We start from the raw sequence: 17,476 nt of genomic DNA, 5'->3' as shown, positions 1-17,476 counted from the left end.
CAATGAAACCCAAGACACACTGTGATGGTTTGTATATATTCGACCCAGGGAGTGGCACTATTAGAAGGTATGGCCCTGTTGGAGTGGGTGTGCCACTGTGAGTGTGGGCTTTAAGTCCTTCATCCTAGCTGCCTAGAAGTCAGTATTCTGCTAGCAGCCTTTAGATGAAGATGTAGAACTCTCAGTTCTTCCTAAACCATGTTTGCCTGGATGCTGCTATGCTCCTGCCTTGATGATAATGGACTGAACCTCTGAACCTGTAAGCCAGCCCTAATTAAACGTTGTCCTTATAAGAGTTGCTTTGGTCATGGTCTCTTCACAGCAGTGAAACCCTAATTAAGACATACCCTGATTGGATTGTCTTATGATGAGTGCACATATGGAGTTGCAATGCCATGACCACCAGAAAATATAAATACTATATGTCAGTAAAAGGTTAGTCTAAAAGAACGCTGTAGCCACTACTTACTGCCCAGCTGCTGCTCTCTTGAAGCATATTTAATGGAAGATTAAAATATTTTTTAATTTAAAAAGGATAAGAAGTGGACTAAAGAGATGGCTCAGTGGTTAAGAGCACTGACTGCTCTTCCAGAGGTCCTGAGCTCAAATCCCAGCAACCACGTGGCTCACAATCATCTGTAAATGAGATATGGTGCCCTCTTCTGACCCACAGGCATACATACATGCATACAGAACACTGTATATATAGTAAATAAATAAATATTTTTTTAAAAAAGATAAGAAGTCATGCATGTTTTTGTACATGTGAACCCAGTACTCAGGAGGCTAAAGCAGTTAGCTAGCTATGAGTTCAAGGATAGCCTGGGCTACATAGTGCAGACCAGGGCAACCAGGTTATATAGAAAGATCCCACTTCAAGATAAGCAAACAGGCAGACTAATTTTAAAGTATGAAGAAAATAGCCCTGGATTTCCACCTTGCCTTACCACCTTCTGCCTTGGCAACCTTGAACCATCTGATCTATTTTTGTGATACTCATTTTTTCAAATCAGAATGGTAAGCTTTTTGGAGAGATTCTAAGGAGATAACAGGGTGACTTCAACTCCTCCTAACTTCAGATATTTCTAGAAGTAGGTCTCTAAACCTCTATAAGAATCTAACAGGAACCAGTCCCTCTGTCCTCTCTTCCAGCAGAACCAGTTTGCATGGCACCTACTCTTCCTGGGGCAGGGTTCTGAGGATGATCCACTCCTAGCAACAGTAAGGCAAACTGTAGTGAAATCATCTTCTTGGCCACCCACCATTCTACATGTTTTTGTAGCAGGGTGCAGACCAATGAGAACTTAAAAGTCATGTTCTTGGGGCTTTCAGAAACAACAGTGCCTTAAATAAAAGGAAAAAGAAAACAAGAAATGGAGAGAAGTGATCCCTGGACATGTTTTCCAAATGTGATGCTTGGGTCCACAAAGGAGGGGCCTTAGTGTGAGGGCTGAGGGCTTCAAAGAGTGCAAAGAAGAAAACTCAAGTCTCAAGGCCTTGCTTGTTTTTTGAGGCCATACAATGAGCCATCACCAGGGAGGGTTTTGACAGATGAAGCTCAGATTATAGCAAGTCGAGTGACTGCATCCAAACATAAAAATGTAGTAATTTAATTTTTTTTGAGACGTGGACTTACATATTGCATCAAACTCACAATGGACTTACATATCCTGGAACAGCATCAAACTCACTATGTAGTTAAGGATAACCTTGCACTTTTGGTTTGCCTGCCTCAATCACTCATATGCTAGAATTGCAGGCACGTACCACCACACCTAGCTTGTGCAGTTCCTGGGATCAGTTCCAGGTCTCTGTACATGCTAGGCAAACATTCTATCAACTGAGGAACATCCCACCTCAGCAATTGTTCTGGCTTGAAAGAAAATGGCTTCCATAGACTCACAGGACGTGGTGCAATTAGAAGGCATGGCCTTGCTGAAGTAGGTGTGGCTTTGTTGGAGGAAGTATGTCTCAGTTCTCTTCCTGCTGCCTGCAGATCCAGAAGTTGAACTCACAGCTCCTTCTCTGCCTGCACGCTGCCAGGTTTCTAACCATGACACAATGGATTAACCTCTGAACTATAAGCCAACTCCAATTAAATGTTTGTCTTTATCAGAGTTGCTGTAGTCATGGTGTCTCTTCACAGCAATGAAACTGTAAGACAGAATTCATAATTTAAAATTTTCGGGGTTGGGGATTTAGCTCAGCGGTAGAGCGCTTACCTAGGAAGCGCAAGGCCCTGGGTTCGGTCCCCAGCTCCGAAAAAAAAAGAACCAAAAAAAAAAAAAAATTTTCAAGTTACATTTTACTTACTTATTGAGAGAGAGAGAAAGAGAAAGAGAGAGAGAGAGAGAGAGAGAGAGAGAGAGAGAGAGAGAGAGAGAGAGATCTACCAGAGACAGGCACAAGAATAAGTTGAATGCATCTGTGAGGCTCAAAGTGAGTCTTAACTACCAGGAGACCCAAATGAGACATGAGAATGGAGTTCGATGCAAACACAAGAGGTTTATTTTCCAGCGTGTTGGGGTCGACCTTCAATCAGTCCCTCATGGCAAGTGACTGGAAGGCAACCCCTAATGGCTATAACAAAGTTTTTATACTTTTAGAGGTACAGGTTATATCAGCAAGTTTACAGTTTAAACTTATATGACATGCCTTCAAGCTCTATCTGGAACAAGAGGGTCAGGTGACTATCAGTCAGTAAATTCTACGGATTTTCAAGAATGTCCCTGTTCCTCCCAAGAACTGTGGGGTGGAGAATGGAACTTGGCCTAGCCTAGACTCGAGGCAGGAAGTTGGTCTAATCTTGACCTGAGGCGATGGGTGCAAAGCTAGCGAAAGCCCTTAAGGTCTTCATAACCTACCTACTTTTTACCAGACCAAGCCTCTCAATAGCTCTTACACTTTGATAAGAACTGAGGTCCTAAACATCCTTGGTCCTGGAATGACTCGTGAGCTGCTGTTTAGGCCAAGATAGAGTCACCCATGGGAATTTCATTCCGGATCTAGGAGCTCATTGCCTATAGCACCTTCCAGACCTGATCTCAGCACATCCTTATATTCTGAAGAAATATTGATATCCTCAGTCAGGTAGTGGTAGCACAGGCCTTTGATCCTAGCACTCAAGGCAGAGGCAGGCAGATCTTAGTTTGAGGTCAGCCTGGTCTACAGAGCAAGTTCCAGGATAGCCAGGGCTGCACAAAGAAACCCTGGCTCAAAAATAAATAAATACATAAATAAATAATAAATAAATAAATAGCCAAACAAACAATAAACAAAACAAAATAAAAAAGGTTTTAAAAAACACAAAAGTATTGAAATTCTTAATAAGCTTTTAATTATTTGGCTTATAGTTATCAATACTTAGGTTTTTAAAAATGAACACTGATGAATGTGGTAAAATATATATTTAGGGCTGGTGAAATCACTCAGCAGATAAAGCACCGGCAGCCAGATTAGCGACCTAAGTCCCATCTCCAGGACCCGCAAGATGGAAGGAGAGAGACTGGTTGTCTTCTGACTTCCACATGTGTGCTAGCACACACATGCTCACACACGCACACGAAACAAAAGTGTTTATATATTAACGTAAGCTTAATAATAACAACCCAAGTTGTTATGCAAGTTAACATAAGCCAGATGTATCTGAAAGATAATTGTCTATCTCCAAGCAAAAATAATTTCGAGGGGCCTGGAAGGACTGTCAGTTAAGAGCATTGGCTCTTGCCAAGGACCCAGGTTCAGTTCCTGGCACCCACATGGTAGCTCACAATTGGCTGTAACTCCAGTTCCAGGGCATCTGATGCCCTTCCATGAACACCAGACATGTCTACATGCAGGCAAAGCACTCCTACACATAAAGTAAAAATAATAAAAACTAAATGTACTTAATGAACTTAGTAAAACTAACCACTGCAAATATAAACTATATATTTTATATATTTTTGTATACCTCAAAACAAAATAATTTCATGAGAAGAGAGGAGCTCTCAGACCTGTGTCTGCATTTAGCCCACTAAGCCACTGCTGGTCTGATGGCACGGTTTAATGAATAACTGCCCTCCAGAGATATGCAGTTCAAAGAGAGGAGACTCTCAATAACCTTTTCCAGATAATTGTGGATGTTCTTTGATGCTACATAAAACATCGGTAAGTGGTGGTTCCTTAATTACAGGTTGCAGCGTGTAATCTGAATTCAAATCGAAAGAAATTTAACATTTTTAACACTCTGTTATATAAAACTCCGCTTTCCCTTTTGTTCTTTGAATGAATCTTTTATCTGTGTGCGAATTTGTAACATAATGCACTCAGTGTTTGGAAAACATTAGTTTGCTAAATTACACAGAGCTTTTTAAACACTGACACATTTCATCATATAATGTAAGTATCAGGAACCAGTGAGATGGCACACACACATACGGTAAATACATATTTGGAAATTAAATATCTGTGCTAAGCACCGTGCTCGTTAATCTCGACCCACGGCAAATCCATCCTTGAGTGCTGAGAGATGAAGACGCTGTAGTTGGCAAAGGGACTTAAAACAAGTTTGTTCAAATTCTTATTTTCTCATTGAAAACTAGAACTGGGTCTGGCAGCCAATACTGTCCGTTGTTTTCTTAAAGTGACTGACTCATTCACTCAGTTGATTTTTATGGAAACGTTTGTCAGCACTCAAAGTCAAGAGGACCGTCATATCTATGTCAACACGTCCTTTCCAAGCAAAAATGAGAGAGACAAGAAGGTCAGCTTATAGTCCCCGGCAGGAGCACTGTTTTTCAGACAAGTATGGCATTTTGCAGGGTGCGAGACGAGAACCTTTGATCCCTGCTCAGACTCCGGGTAGAATATTAAGAAGCAGGTGCTTCAGAGCTGTGATTTCACACCATAGTAACCTCTACATTGAGGAGATTGTTAAGTGAATTTATTTCTCTTTTTTATTTTGTATTCTCACAATGCCCAGTGACCACAACAGCAGTACTGAGGCACCAGGACGTTGCTCACTGGGCTTCTGTGCCACTAGGGTGAAGGTCAACACAGGGTCTTGGTCTTGAGGGCTCTCTGAAGGGACTATAGAACCTTCTTAATGCTGCTTTAATACAGTTCCTCATGGTGTGGTGACCCCCAACCATACAATTATTTTTCTTGCTACTTAATAACTGTAATTTTGCTAGTATTAAGAATTGTAATGTAGGGGTTGGGGATTTAGCTCAGTGGTAGAGCACTTGCCTAGCAAGCGCAAGGCCCTGGGTTCAGTCCCCAGTTCCGAAAGAAAAAAAAAAAAGAATTGTAATGTAAATATCTGATAGGCAGGATATCTGATCTGTGACCCCACAAGGGGTTGCGGCCCACAGGTTGAGAATCACTGCTGTAGAGGTTCATGGGCTACGATGTAAAACCACCTTAAAATCTGCATTATGATACACCATAACCTTTAGAACAAGGAAAGGGAGCTGCTAGTTTTCATGTAGAACTTTTTCCAAGGCAAAGGAAATAAGCAAAAATAGTTATGAAAAATAGGATGTGTGACAAGATTACATGGGCATTATGGTGTGTGACAGGGAGGGCAGGCAGGGAGTATATAGGATACTCTCAGTCATTTCCTCTGTGGATCTCCACGTTTTCACTATAAATGTCTGTGCTTGAATCATTTGTCACCATGATATATTCATACAACTGTTTTGAAAGATAAAAGTTTTAAAGTTGTCCCCCTAGACACAAAGTTTAGAGCAGAAAAAACAAAACAAAACAAAACAGGTTAGGCCCCAAAATTGTATGTTCCAAGAAGCCTCTCCTAGGGCTATAGAATGGATAACTACATTGGCCAGCTCAACAGCTTTCTCCCAGAAACTAACTGACCATAAATCTTAGAGAACAATCTTGAGAAACAGAAAACAACTTCTCCTAGGAACTAGCGGACCATGAAGTTAAACAATCTGAGAGGTAGGAGACAGCTTCTCCTAGGAAACAATCTTGGGGGACAGAGAGTTCTTCCTTGTGATTTTTCACTGTTATTCTACACACTTTCCAATGACGCCATCCCTGCCCCCTCGGGTTGTGGTTTCTCCCTTTAAATACCTCTTCTCCCAGCCTCTCGGGGTCGAACTCCACTGCCCCTGCGTGGGATAAGAGTCTCGACCCCAGTGCACTGGTTGCTATCGATAAACCTCATGTGATTACAACAAGGACGGTTTTGTGTGAGTTCTTGGGGGGTTGCGTCATCCCGAGACTTGAGTGAGGGTCTCCCCACTCTGGGGGTCTTTCAGTTTCACGCAATAACCAGATATTTAAAGCAAAATAAAGGGATTGAGGAGAACCCACCCTCTGGGCCAAGTTTCTCCTAACTGTCTGCACCTAAAGGACAAGCTCTGCTTTCCAGTCAGGTGTGAGGGCAATATTGTTGTGCATTAAAAAAATACGAGAAATAGGAATTCTGAAACAGTGCAGATCAATGTTGTGCATTTGTTTATAGCTTTGTTTCTTGCTTTCTTCCTTCTTTCCTTCCATTCATTCTTTTTTTTTTTTTTTTATGGTTCTTTTTTTCGGAGCTGGGGACCGAACCCAGGGCCTTGCGCTTCCTAGGTAAGCGCTCTACCACTGAGCTAAATCCCCAGCCCCCCCTCCATTCATTCTTTCTTCTTTCCTCCCCTCCTTTCTTGGCAGGGTCTCATATTCCCCAAGTCTGGCCTCCAACTCACTGTGTAGCTGAAAATATCCTTAAACTTGTGACCCAAGTTCTTGGGTCCCAGATGTGCACCACCATAATCCGGTTTATGTGGTGCTAGGTTCTGTGTGTGTTAGGCAAGCAGTATACCAACTGAAAAACAAGCCCAGCCTCCCAGCCCAAGTGTTTCTAAAACAGAGGGTCATTCACATTTCTTACAGTCCTAGCATAAAGTTACATTTTCCAGGCTGGTGAAATGATAACGGTAACTATACCAGCTAGGCCGGAGTTTCTGAAAAAGACTCAGACACTGTGGGCAGTTTGTTCATTGCCACCTTTTCCTCCCCTCCCTCAACCTCCAAGACAGCCTCGATGCATAGTCCTGGCAGGACCTCTATGTAGATCAAACTGCTGACCTTAAACTCACAGAGATCCGCCTGCCTCTGTCTTCGTGCTTAGCTACTTTCCAGTTGATATGATAAAGCACCATGACCAAAACAACTTATAAACAAAAGCATTTAATTTGGGGCTCACGGTTCCACAGGTAGTAGATTTCATAAGCATCATGGTGCAGAGCATGGTAGCAAACAGACAGGCACTATCAGAACAGCTGAAAGGTTTACGTCTGATCCACAAGCATATGAAAATATGTACGACAAAATTGCCACAAACAGTGAGAAAGGCAGAGGCAGACAGACAGAGAGAGCTAACTGGAAGTGGTGTGGGCTTCTGAAACTTCACAGCCCACCCTAGTGACAAACCTCTTCTAACAAGGCCACACCTCCTAATTCTTCCCAAACAGTTCTACCAACTGGGACCAAGTATTCAAATATATCAGCACATGGGGTTATTCTCACCCAAACCAGCATGTGCCGGGAATAAAGGCATGGACAGTCTTGCCCAGCTGTTGATACCATTTTAAAGAGCTTTTGACAAATCCCAAACACTTTTTCTACATCCTATCAAGTCCATTTCTAGAAATTTGTCTTGTAACTATTTCTGCACAACAACAATTAAGGGCACAAAAAAAGAATGCCCACACAGCATTGCTCAAGAAAGGAATAAAAAATAATTTTACTCTTCATGGGTGCATTATCTTTACACACCATTATGACTTATATAAGGAACAGAAAAACTGAAGTGAAAGTGGGTGTGCCAGTGCACGCCTTTAATCCCAGCACTCAGGAGGCAGAAGCAGGCAGATCCCCGAGTTTATGGTCAGCCTGAGCGAGAGAGAGAGAGAGTTCCAGGATAGTTAGGGCTACGCAAAGAAACTCTGCCTCGGAAAACCAAAATAGAAAGAAAGTGTGATGGCTATTCCGGGTAGTCAACTTGACTATATCTGAATGAACTGTAATCTAGAATTGAAGCGATCACCTGTGATCCAGATCGTGAGGCTGGAAGACACAAGTTTCTTTTTTTTAAATATTTATTTATTTTATGTATAAGTAAACTATAACTGTCTTCAGACACACCAGAAGAGGGTATCAGATCCCATTACAGATGGTTGTGAGCCACCATGTGGTTTCTGGGATTTTTGAACTCAGGACCTGGGGAAGAGCAGTCAGTGCTCTTAACTGCTGAGCCATCTCTCCAGCCCCAAGACACAACTTTCTGAGCTGGATCTAGGCATGGAGATCTTGAGGCATAGTGGCTATGAAAAGCTTAGGCCCAAACATGGTGGTATACACCTTTTTTCCCAGGAGACTAAGGCAAGGAGATCTCTGAGTTCAAGGTCAGCCTGGGACAAAACAAGACCCAGATCCAGGCGTGGTGGTACACATCTTTAATCTGGGCCACACCTTCTGCTGGAGACCTACATAAGGACACTGGAAGAAGGGAGATTCACCCCTCTACACAGCTTTCACTTACATGCCAGCACATCTGTTGGAATCTACGTCTACAGAAGAGCAGCTGGAACAACTAGCCTTGTGGGGCTGAGCAACCACTAGATTCTTGGACTTCCAATTCACAGCTGACCATTGTTGGAGAGTTGGCGTTGTTGTAAAAATATAAAAAATAAAAAAGTATGGTTGTCTTTTATCCCCACTAGGTCTGGCACCTCAGTGCCCCAAGATATCTGCTGGATATCTTAATTCTCAGTCAGCAAAGCCTCTCACCTGCTTTGCTCCATCCCATATCACACTGCTGAAGGCCTCTCTCTGAGCCGTCAGCAATCTCTCTATCTAGTTCCCAAGGCAGGTTTCCATGCCAGGCATACACATCCTAATTCCTCAGCAGCCCAGCGTCTCCAGATGCCACACACTTTCCTATACTCAAACCATCACATAAAAGAACACACAACACAATAACCTTTGACCCAATTGATAAAATATAATTGCCCACCTAAACATACAAACCCCAGTACCATCCATCCCCTAAGAACATTAATAACAACCTGTAAATACACAGAGTGGAATCTTAATGTCACCTGCCATATTGTCCTGCCACAGCTTCTCTCCCTCTCCCTCCTGTCTCTTCCTCTTCCTTCAAACTTTTCTCCCGCCCATCCTTCCTTCTTGTCCAATGACAGGCCTCCTTCTATCTTGTACCTGCCTCACCTGTGACATCATCCCACAAGTTGGACTATAGATTATAGTCATAATAAATTCCCTCAATATAGAAAGACATTCCATACATTATGTGACTCTAGAGAACCCTGACTAATATAGAAAGAAGGGAAGGAAGGAAGGAAGGAGGGAAGATCTGTCTCCACTACCTGAGAAGTTTTGGAAGATGTGTTCCTAAGTGCAAAAGACCAGTGTGGAGCAGCAAATGTTATGTGACCCTACGTGCACACATAGACATGTTGAGGTGGCTCAGGTAGAGTCAAGATCTTCAAGGATGCTCCTTTCTGCCTCTGAAGGGAAGGACGAATGACTACACGGCAGAAAGGCTGGCAAGGTGTCTCAGAGTATATGGGCACCTGCTGTGGACCCTGCTGACCTACCAGGTTTAATTCCTGGAAGCCATGGGATAGAAGGGGAGATGTGACTCAGTCTCAAAGTTGTTCTCTGACCTCCTCGTTTGTACCATGGTACAAGAGTGCACATGTACACAGAAAATAAGTAAATAAGTGTAAAATTAGTTTTAAAAAATTAGTGGGGTTGGGGATTTAGCTCAGTGGTAGAGCGCTTGCCTAGGAAGCGCAAGGCCCTGGGTTTGGTCCCCAGCTCCGAAAAAAAGAATCAAAAAAAAAAAAAATTAGGAAGCCTTTATTGGTTTGATATTGGCATAATTTTTAAAAATCTGTAATCAATAACTATCCTCTGTCAAGAGCCACAGAATGCCCTGCCAGTTGGGACTAAAATCTTAGAGCAGTCCCCACATGAGGAGGAAAGGGCTTTGCAAGCAGACAGATTGGAGACAACGTGTTAAGAGTAAACTGCAGATGCAAGAGAGTGGAATGGTGGTAAGGGGCTGGGCAGTTGGGGGAGGGATGGGGTAAGGCTGGTTTGCAGGCACAATATAGTTGGCTGGAAGGATCAACATCTGTTCTACGTATCATGGGAGGTACCCACCCAGCAACTCTTCGTTACTGTTACTGTTCTTGGTGGTTTTAATGATTTATTTATTTTTATTTTATGTGCGTTGATTTTTTTTTTTTTGCCTGCATTTATGTTCATGTGAGGATGTCGCATCCCCTAGAACTGGGATTACAGTCATGAACACCATGTGGGTGCTGGGAATTGAACCTGGGTTGTCTGGCAGAGCAGCCAATGCCATTAACAGCTAAGTTATCTCTCCAGTGTCTTTGTTTTGTTTTTTTGAGACAAGAGTTCTTGACATGTAGCCCTAGATGTCCTGGATCTCTCTAAGTAGTCCAGGCTGGCCTCAAACTCATAGTTCTCCTACCTCTGGCCACTATGCCCAGCTTTCAAACTTTAAAATATCTAGTAGAGAGGTTTTGAATGTTTCTAACACAAAGAGATTTTTTTTTCTGATAGAGATGATAGATCTGATCACTGTGTGTTGTCTATCCAAGAAATGTCTGCTATAATTATCTACAATTATACATGTAAAAAAAAATGGAAAATGGGGTGGAGGGTACAGGGCACTGACAGAGTCTGGTCCAGCATTACCTTTTGGAGGAACTGAGCCCATTGGAAGTTGGTCATGGTAGTGCATGTCTGTAATCCTGGCCCTGGGGAGGAAGGAGTAGAGAGATTATGAGTTCAAGGACATCCTCAGTTACATAGTAACTTTGAAGGCCAGCACTACAAAGGATGCTAAATCAAACAAGCAAAGAACAAACTATCTAGCTAGATAGACCCCACGTTGGCACAAAGCTGAAGGGAAAATAAACACAAGGTCCCAGAGACCCTTGAATAGGGTCAGGGTGGGGTCAGGGTTTGGGGTAAGAGTGCTAATGGAGGATGCTCTGGGTGGTTTGCTATGGCTGACCAGTGTGGTGACCTTGGCCATGCTGTGAGGAGCATGGCGGAAGATATGCTGAGAGTACACAGGCTGTGGGTAACCCCTGCAGGGAGGGTAGGGTAGCTGCCTACCCCTCTTTAGCAGTAATCCCAAGGAAGAGCCTTCTGTGGTGTAGTCAAGATGGAAACTTCTAGAAGGGAAAGATGATCCTTTGTGCCTCCAGTGCTTTACAAGATTTTAGAGCAGGATCCCAAATTACATCTCATTTTAAAAATCTTCCCTACACAGCAAGTGTGAAAACTAGAAATGAACAGAGCCAGACCAGGCCGTCTGAACTAGTGTCATGAAGAGGATGTGTTTCCCCAGGGGCCTCTTCTGTTGAGTGAAAATTGCTGTGAGAGCCTTCTCTGGAGTGTGCTCCTAATAGCTCCCTCAGGGTCCTGGCTGTGAAGCCCACAGAACTCCTTCACAGCTGGCCAGGAAGCCCAGAGCCGTGTGTGTGTCTTCTTGAAAGCCCAGCCCCACACGTTCTTGGGAGAGGAAGAATGATGGACAGAAAGCAGGCAACACATTCGCACATCTGGGATTCTTGACTGCCGCTTCCGATCTGTGCCTCTGTCATGACTCAATGGGAGAACAGATAGTGGATGATGTCAGTAAGCCCAGCGGTTTGATGGCTGAGCTAGTCTCAAGAGGAGGGGTTTTTTGGTTAATTGGATTGTGTGGCTTCAACTGAGTTTGGCATAATAACAAAAGATGCCTAGGACAGAGTTGAAGGCCTAAAGACTTGACGATTGACACTTTAATGGGAGTCACGTTGGACAGAAGTGGAAAGGAGCCCAGTGGGAATGAGCATAGCTCCTGGGTGTGAGGTTTTCAATGCCTCGATTTCAGAGGTGCTGGGGCTTGCCTTAGACCAACAGCCTCAAGCTATGGGGCCTTCTCTGGTTTCTTGTTCAAGACTGCCAGGGAGCCGGGTGTATCTCAGTTGGTAGAGCGCTTGCCTGGCATTCACAAAGCTCTAGGTTCCACAGTCCCAGCTGTGCATTAAGCAGGCACAGTGGCACACACTCAAAGATTGAGGCAATATAATCAGAAGTTTAAGGTCATCCTTGGCCATATTGAATTTGAGGCAAGTCTGGAGAGACCCTGTCCTAAAACAACAACAGCAAACCATAAAAAGATTGCCAGATTTAGCAAAAGTGAGCACAGCACAGTGTGCCCAGTTATATTTAAATTTCAGTCACACAATGAATGACTCTTTAGTACAAAGATGGCCACTAAACACCCTTTGTTTCCTGAAACCTGGACTTAATTGGGCATCCTGTTTTCTGCCGGGCAACTAACAACTGCGATTTACAGCGCTCGCAGCTGGTTCCGGAGGGACCCCTCCCTCAGTTAGTTCCCATTCACCGTTCCCTTATTTGTACGTGTCTGTTTTCAGTCAAGGTCAACAGCCAAACACTTCCTCCCTTTGCTTTTGCTTTCTCTTTCCCAGCCTTGGACTTGGGCAAACTGCAGTTTAGGATTCTCAGAGGTTGTTTGTTAGTTTCTTTCTTTGTTTGTTTATTTGGTTGGTTGGTTGGTTTGATTGGTTTGGTTTTTCAAGACTGGGTTTCTCTGTGTAGCCCTGGTTTTTCTGAAACTCACTCTGTAGACCAGGCTGGTCTTGAACTCAAAGAGATCCACCCGTCTCTGCCTCCCAAATGCTGGGACTGAAGGTTCGAGCCACCACACCCGGCCTTGTAGTTTGTTTTTGAGACAGGATCTCTTGTAGCCCAGGCTGGCCTCAAATTTACTGTGTACTCAAAGATGACCTAGAACTTCTGATTCTCCTGTCTCCGTGTCTGGAATTATAGAATTTCAAGCTCACACTACTACCCTTCTTTATGCCGTGTTGGACCTCAAACCAAAAGCTCTCTGCATGCTGTGCAAACACTCTTACGTCTGAGCCGCATTTCTAGCCTCTCTGTTTATTGTCTACCTCAAGCACCTTGTCTACTATACCTGTCCTTGATCAGCAGGAGGGCAGGACCTTTTCCCTCTTCAAAACTCTTCGGTGTCCTTCTGAATGAGGTCCGTGTTATATAGAGAGCAAAGAGTGTTTTGTCAGACAGAAACTCTGTTCCTTCTGTGGGACAAGTACTCTCCTCGGGAGACAGGTTCTCCTCTGACTCTGATCATCAGATTCTGATAGGAGCTTCTAGATTGTCCTATGCCATTATCATCTGGCCACAGATGATTGGGCCAGAAGTGATCACTTGATCTGTGCCAGCCTATCAGATACCCTCCAAGTCCAAACCTGAGTAGAGCATTGAGCCAAGACTCCATTATTGTTGAGGACTTAGTTTTATCAGCTAGGAGCTATAGTTCAAATTGCTAGATCTCAAGAACAGCCATGCCTCTTAATGACTGTAGTGGCAAACGAGGCTTCTGTGTGATGGGATAAGTGGTCCTGGGAGCTGAGAAAATGACTTGAATTCAGTTGCAGCTCAGCTCTTTAGGAGACCCATTGTTTCAACAGGTTGGAAACCTTGTAGCAGCAGATTAGAGGCAGATGGAGAGGGTGTGGTATGGCAGCCATAGCAAGTATTCAACTTGTGGTGTTCCTCTAGCCCTCGGCCTTCTGAGTGTCAGAACTACTTAATAAGAGAATTAATGACCGGGTTCAGCAGAAGGAAAAGAATGTGGACAGATGCCTCATCAAAAAATAGACACAAATGGACAATATGCATAGAAAAAGATGTTCAGGGCTGGAGAGATGGCTCAGTGGTTAAGAGCACTGACTGCTCTTCCAGAGGTCCTGAGTTCAAATCCCAGCAACCACATGGTGGCTCACAACCATCTGTAATGAGATCTGATGCCCTCTTCTGGTGTGTCTGAGGACAGCTACAGTGTACTTAAATATAATAAATAAGTAAATCTTTAAAAAAAAAATTAAAAAAAAAAAAGAAAAAGATGTTCAGCACCATGTACCTCAGGAAATATTAACTGAAAACAATAATGAGGCACCCCTGTATACCCGTGAGAACAACTCACATTCACCACTGTATACCCATGAGAACAACTCACATTCTAAACACTTGCCAAGCACCAAATGCTCCCACTTGCTAGTAAAGCCCCTTAGAAAGTCAGTTTGAAAGTTTTTTGCAAAACTAACCAGGCTCCCACCATATCATTCAGCAAATTGCTCCTTGGAATTTACCCAAGCAAAGCAAACTCTTTTGTCTGCACAAAAACCTTTGAGAGAATGTTTATCAGCTTCATTCTGTGATTTCCCAAACTTGGAAGCAATTGAAATGTCCGTAACACATCCACACAATGGGAGCTTATCTGGTATTTAAAATGAGACAAAACAAAACCCGAGTTAAGAAGCCACAAAAAGGCATGGCAGGGCTGGGGACGTTCAACAAACAGGTAAAGTGCTTGCTGTGTGAATGTGAGGACTTGAGTTTGAATCCCCAGAACCAACCAAAAAAAAAAAAAAAAGCTGGGTTCAGTAGTGTGTGTCTGTAACCTTGGTGTTCTGTGGTGAAATGGGAGATGGAAACTCCCAAGCCAGCTAACTAGCCCATCATATGCATCAGAGAGCAACAGACATGGCCTCAAACAAGGTGGAGGTAGAAGATAAAAACCAGAGACCAAAGGCTGCCTGCTCTCCATCCCTCTCCCTCTCTCAACTCACAATCACAGAGACCTGCCTGCCTCTGCCACTTGAGAGCTGGGATTAAAAGTGTGCGCCACTATGCCTGGTCCCAGAGTCTACTCTCAGGCTATCATGTTTGCAGGACACCGGTGCTCTGTCCCACACCCCACGGGAAGAATCTATTTCTTGAAAGACACTTTATTTTTAGAGTAGTTCTAGATTCACAGCAAAATTCAACAGGAAGTGCAGTTTCCATGACTCCTCTACCCGTCACCACTCCCAATAGAGTGACACCCTAACAGTTGAAAAACAAATATTGACCTATGTATGATGTCATGTGCTCTTCATGGTAGGGTTATACACAATAGTTTCACTTGGTTGGCGTCCCTTGTGCCCCATCTATCTATCTGTCCCTTCCTAACCCCATCTCCCTGGCAATGCTGGTAATCTTTTTTTTTTTTAGGTATCTCTATATATTTTGTTTTTTCAAGTGTTAAAAGTGTTAAAAGTTAAAAGGGTGTACCATATAAAGCCTTCTCAGATTCATTATTTTACAATTAAGTTTCCTCTGTATCTCTTGGCTGTGTGTGTGTGTGTGTGTGTGTGCATGTGTGTGTGTGTGTGTGTAAGGCTGGTCTGCTCTACATATCTAGTTCTGAGCCAGGGCTACGTAGGCAACTATCTCTAAAGAAACAAAGTAGACTCTGTCCAGTACCAAATCCCCCTTCCTTTTATTATGCAAATGTCTTATACAGACTTCAGTTACTGCCACCTTCACAATGCTTAGCCACAGAGGTATGTCCAATTTTTGGTAGTATGCAGATGCATTTTCTATTCTAATCCTGTGTGCGTGCCTGTGTTTCAGGCTGAATATAGCTAAATGTGATGTATAGCTGTTACTGAATTAAAATATCCCTTTCATGGAGGGAGGAGAAAGCCTAATGGTGCTCATAAAAGTCACAATAAACTTTTAAAACTCAGAGGTCCCTTCCTGAGGTTCTAGAAACAATCTGTCATTGATGGAAGGCAGAAGAGGGTAATGGGGTGCTTGGGAATTGTGTAGGGGATGCCATGGCATGGGCTTGTGAGGTGACCCCCAACAAATTCACTGGCTCACCAAGACAAATTTGTATGAAATCTGTTCTTTAGAGTGTCTTTGCCCTACGTGGGTGGACAGGTACTTCTGGGTATCTTCCTAGGCTAAGTGATATGGCAGCAGGGCAAATACATATAACGTTAACGGTCCTTTTGAATAATGAGTGCATGTTTAAAAGAAGAACGGATATAGGTAGCCTACACAATATGGATTGGAAGTTTCTCTTTAAAGTGTAAGGGGAGAAGGCACAGCAGGTAAAAGAGGTTGCCACCGAACCTGACAACCATTCTGACAATTCATTCTTTTTTTTTTTTTTTTTTGATTCTTTTTTTCGGAGCTGGGGACCGAACCCAGGGCCTTGCGCTTCCTAGGTAAGCGCTCTACCACTGAGCTAAATCCCCAGCCCCACTGAGCTAAATCCCCAGCCCCCTGACAATTCATTCTTAGAACCCACATAGTAGAAGAGAGAACTGACTACACAAAAGTCATCTGACCTTCACATGTATACACGTCCCCTGCCAATACATACTTACATACGTACATACATACATACATGCATACATATGTAAGATGACATGTGAAGTAAATAACAGAGAGTGCAAAGGATGCTGAAGCGGCTTAACACACAATTATGGCCCCCAGAGTCACATAGGGCTGGAGACATGACTCTGTGGTTAAGAGCACTTAGTATTTTCACAAGATCTGGGTTCAGTTCCCAGCACCCACATGGTATCTCACAATCATGTATAATTCTAGTTCCATGGGAACCAATACCCTCTTCTGGTCTCTTTGGGTAGCAGGCATACACATAGTATATATATAGCCCATCTCCCTGGCAATGCTGGTATATATATATATATATATATATATATATATATATATATATATATATATATATATATATATATATATATCAGCTGGTGCTCTTACTAGGCTATTCATTGCTACCTATGAGGTTGGAGTCCAGGGTCAGTCCATGTATAGTCTTTGGGTAGGGGCTTAGTCCCTGGAAGCTCTGGTTGCTTGGCATTGTTGTACATATGGGGTCTCAAGCCCCTTCAAGCTTTTCCAGTCCTTTCTCTGATTCCTTCAACGGGGGTCCTGTTCTCAGTTCAGTGGTTTGCTGCTGGCATTCGCCTATGTATTTGCTGTATTCTGGCTGTGTCTCTCAGGAAAAAAATTAAAATCTTAAAAATAACCTGTATGGCTGGAGAGATGGCTCAATGGTTAAGGGCACTGGCTGCTCATCCAGAGGTACTGGGTTCAAATCCCAGCAACCACATGATGGCTCCTCTTCTGTCATGCAGGTATACATGCAAATAAAATACACATATACATAAATAAATACATGTTTTAATCCCTAAATGGGGGAATATAAATGATGGTATGACAATTGCTGGCTTTGAGAGTGCTGCTGAGCAGAAATGATTGGTCATTTGGGACATCTATGAGCCACTTCAACTCTTATCTCACCTCTGCAAGAACAGCCTTTCTGTACCAGGGTCAAGTGGTAGTGAGCTCCTTCACTTCATAGAATCAACACAGTTGGGCTGAAGAGATGGCTCAGTGGTTAAGAACACTTGCTGCTTTCCCAGAGGACCTGGGTTATGTTCCCAGCACCCAGATCAGGAGACTCACCAGCTCCGGGATCTGAGTACTCTTCTAGTCTCTGCTGATACCACTCACACGTGGC

General features: G+C 43.4%; 1 long non-coding RNA gene across 2 annotated transcripts in view; it reads right to left on the bottom strand.

Moving 5' to 3' along the window:
* LOC134479120 (uncharacterized) overlaps positions 1–17,476 on the bottom strand; it is an 86,619-nt gene that overhangs the window by 44,944 nt on the left and 24,199 nt on the right. For both annotated transcript variants that reach the window (XR_015622938.1, XR_015622939.1), the window contains exon 2: positions 10,747–10,808. This is a non-coding gene — a long non-coding RNA (uncharacterized LOC134479120). The remainder of the gene's footprint in view (positions 1–10,746; positions 10,809–17,476) is intronic.

This window comes from Rattus norvegicus, chromosome 6, assembly GCF_021556685.1.
Source record: "Rattus norvegicus strain SHRSP/BbbUtx chromosome 6, alternate assembly SHRSP_T2T, whole genome shotgun sequence".
In the NCBI taxonomy this organism is placed as follows: domain Eukaryota; kingdom Metazoa; phylum Chordata; class Mammalia; order Rodentia; family Muridae; genus Rattus; species Rattus norvegicus.
Note: the sequence above shows the minus strand (reverse complement) of the source record. Positions and strands in the feature narration are given on the sequence as shown.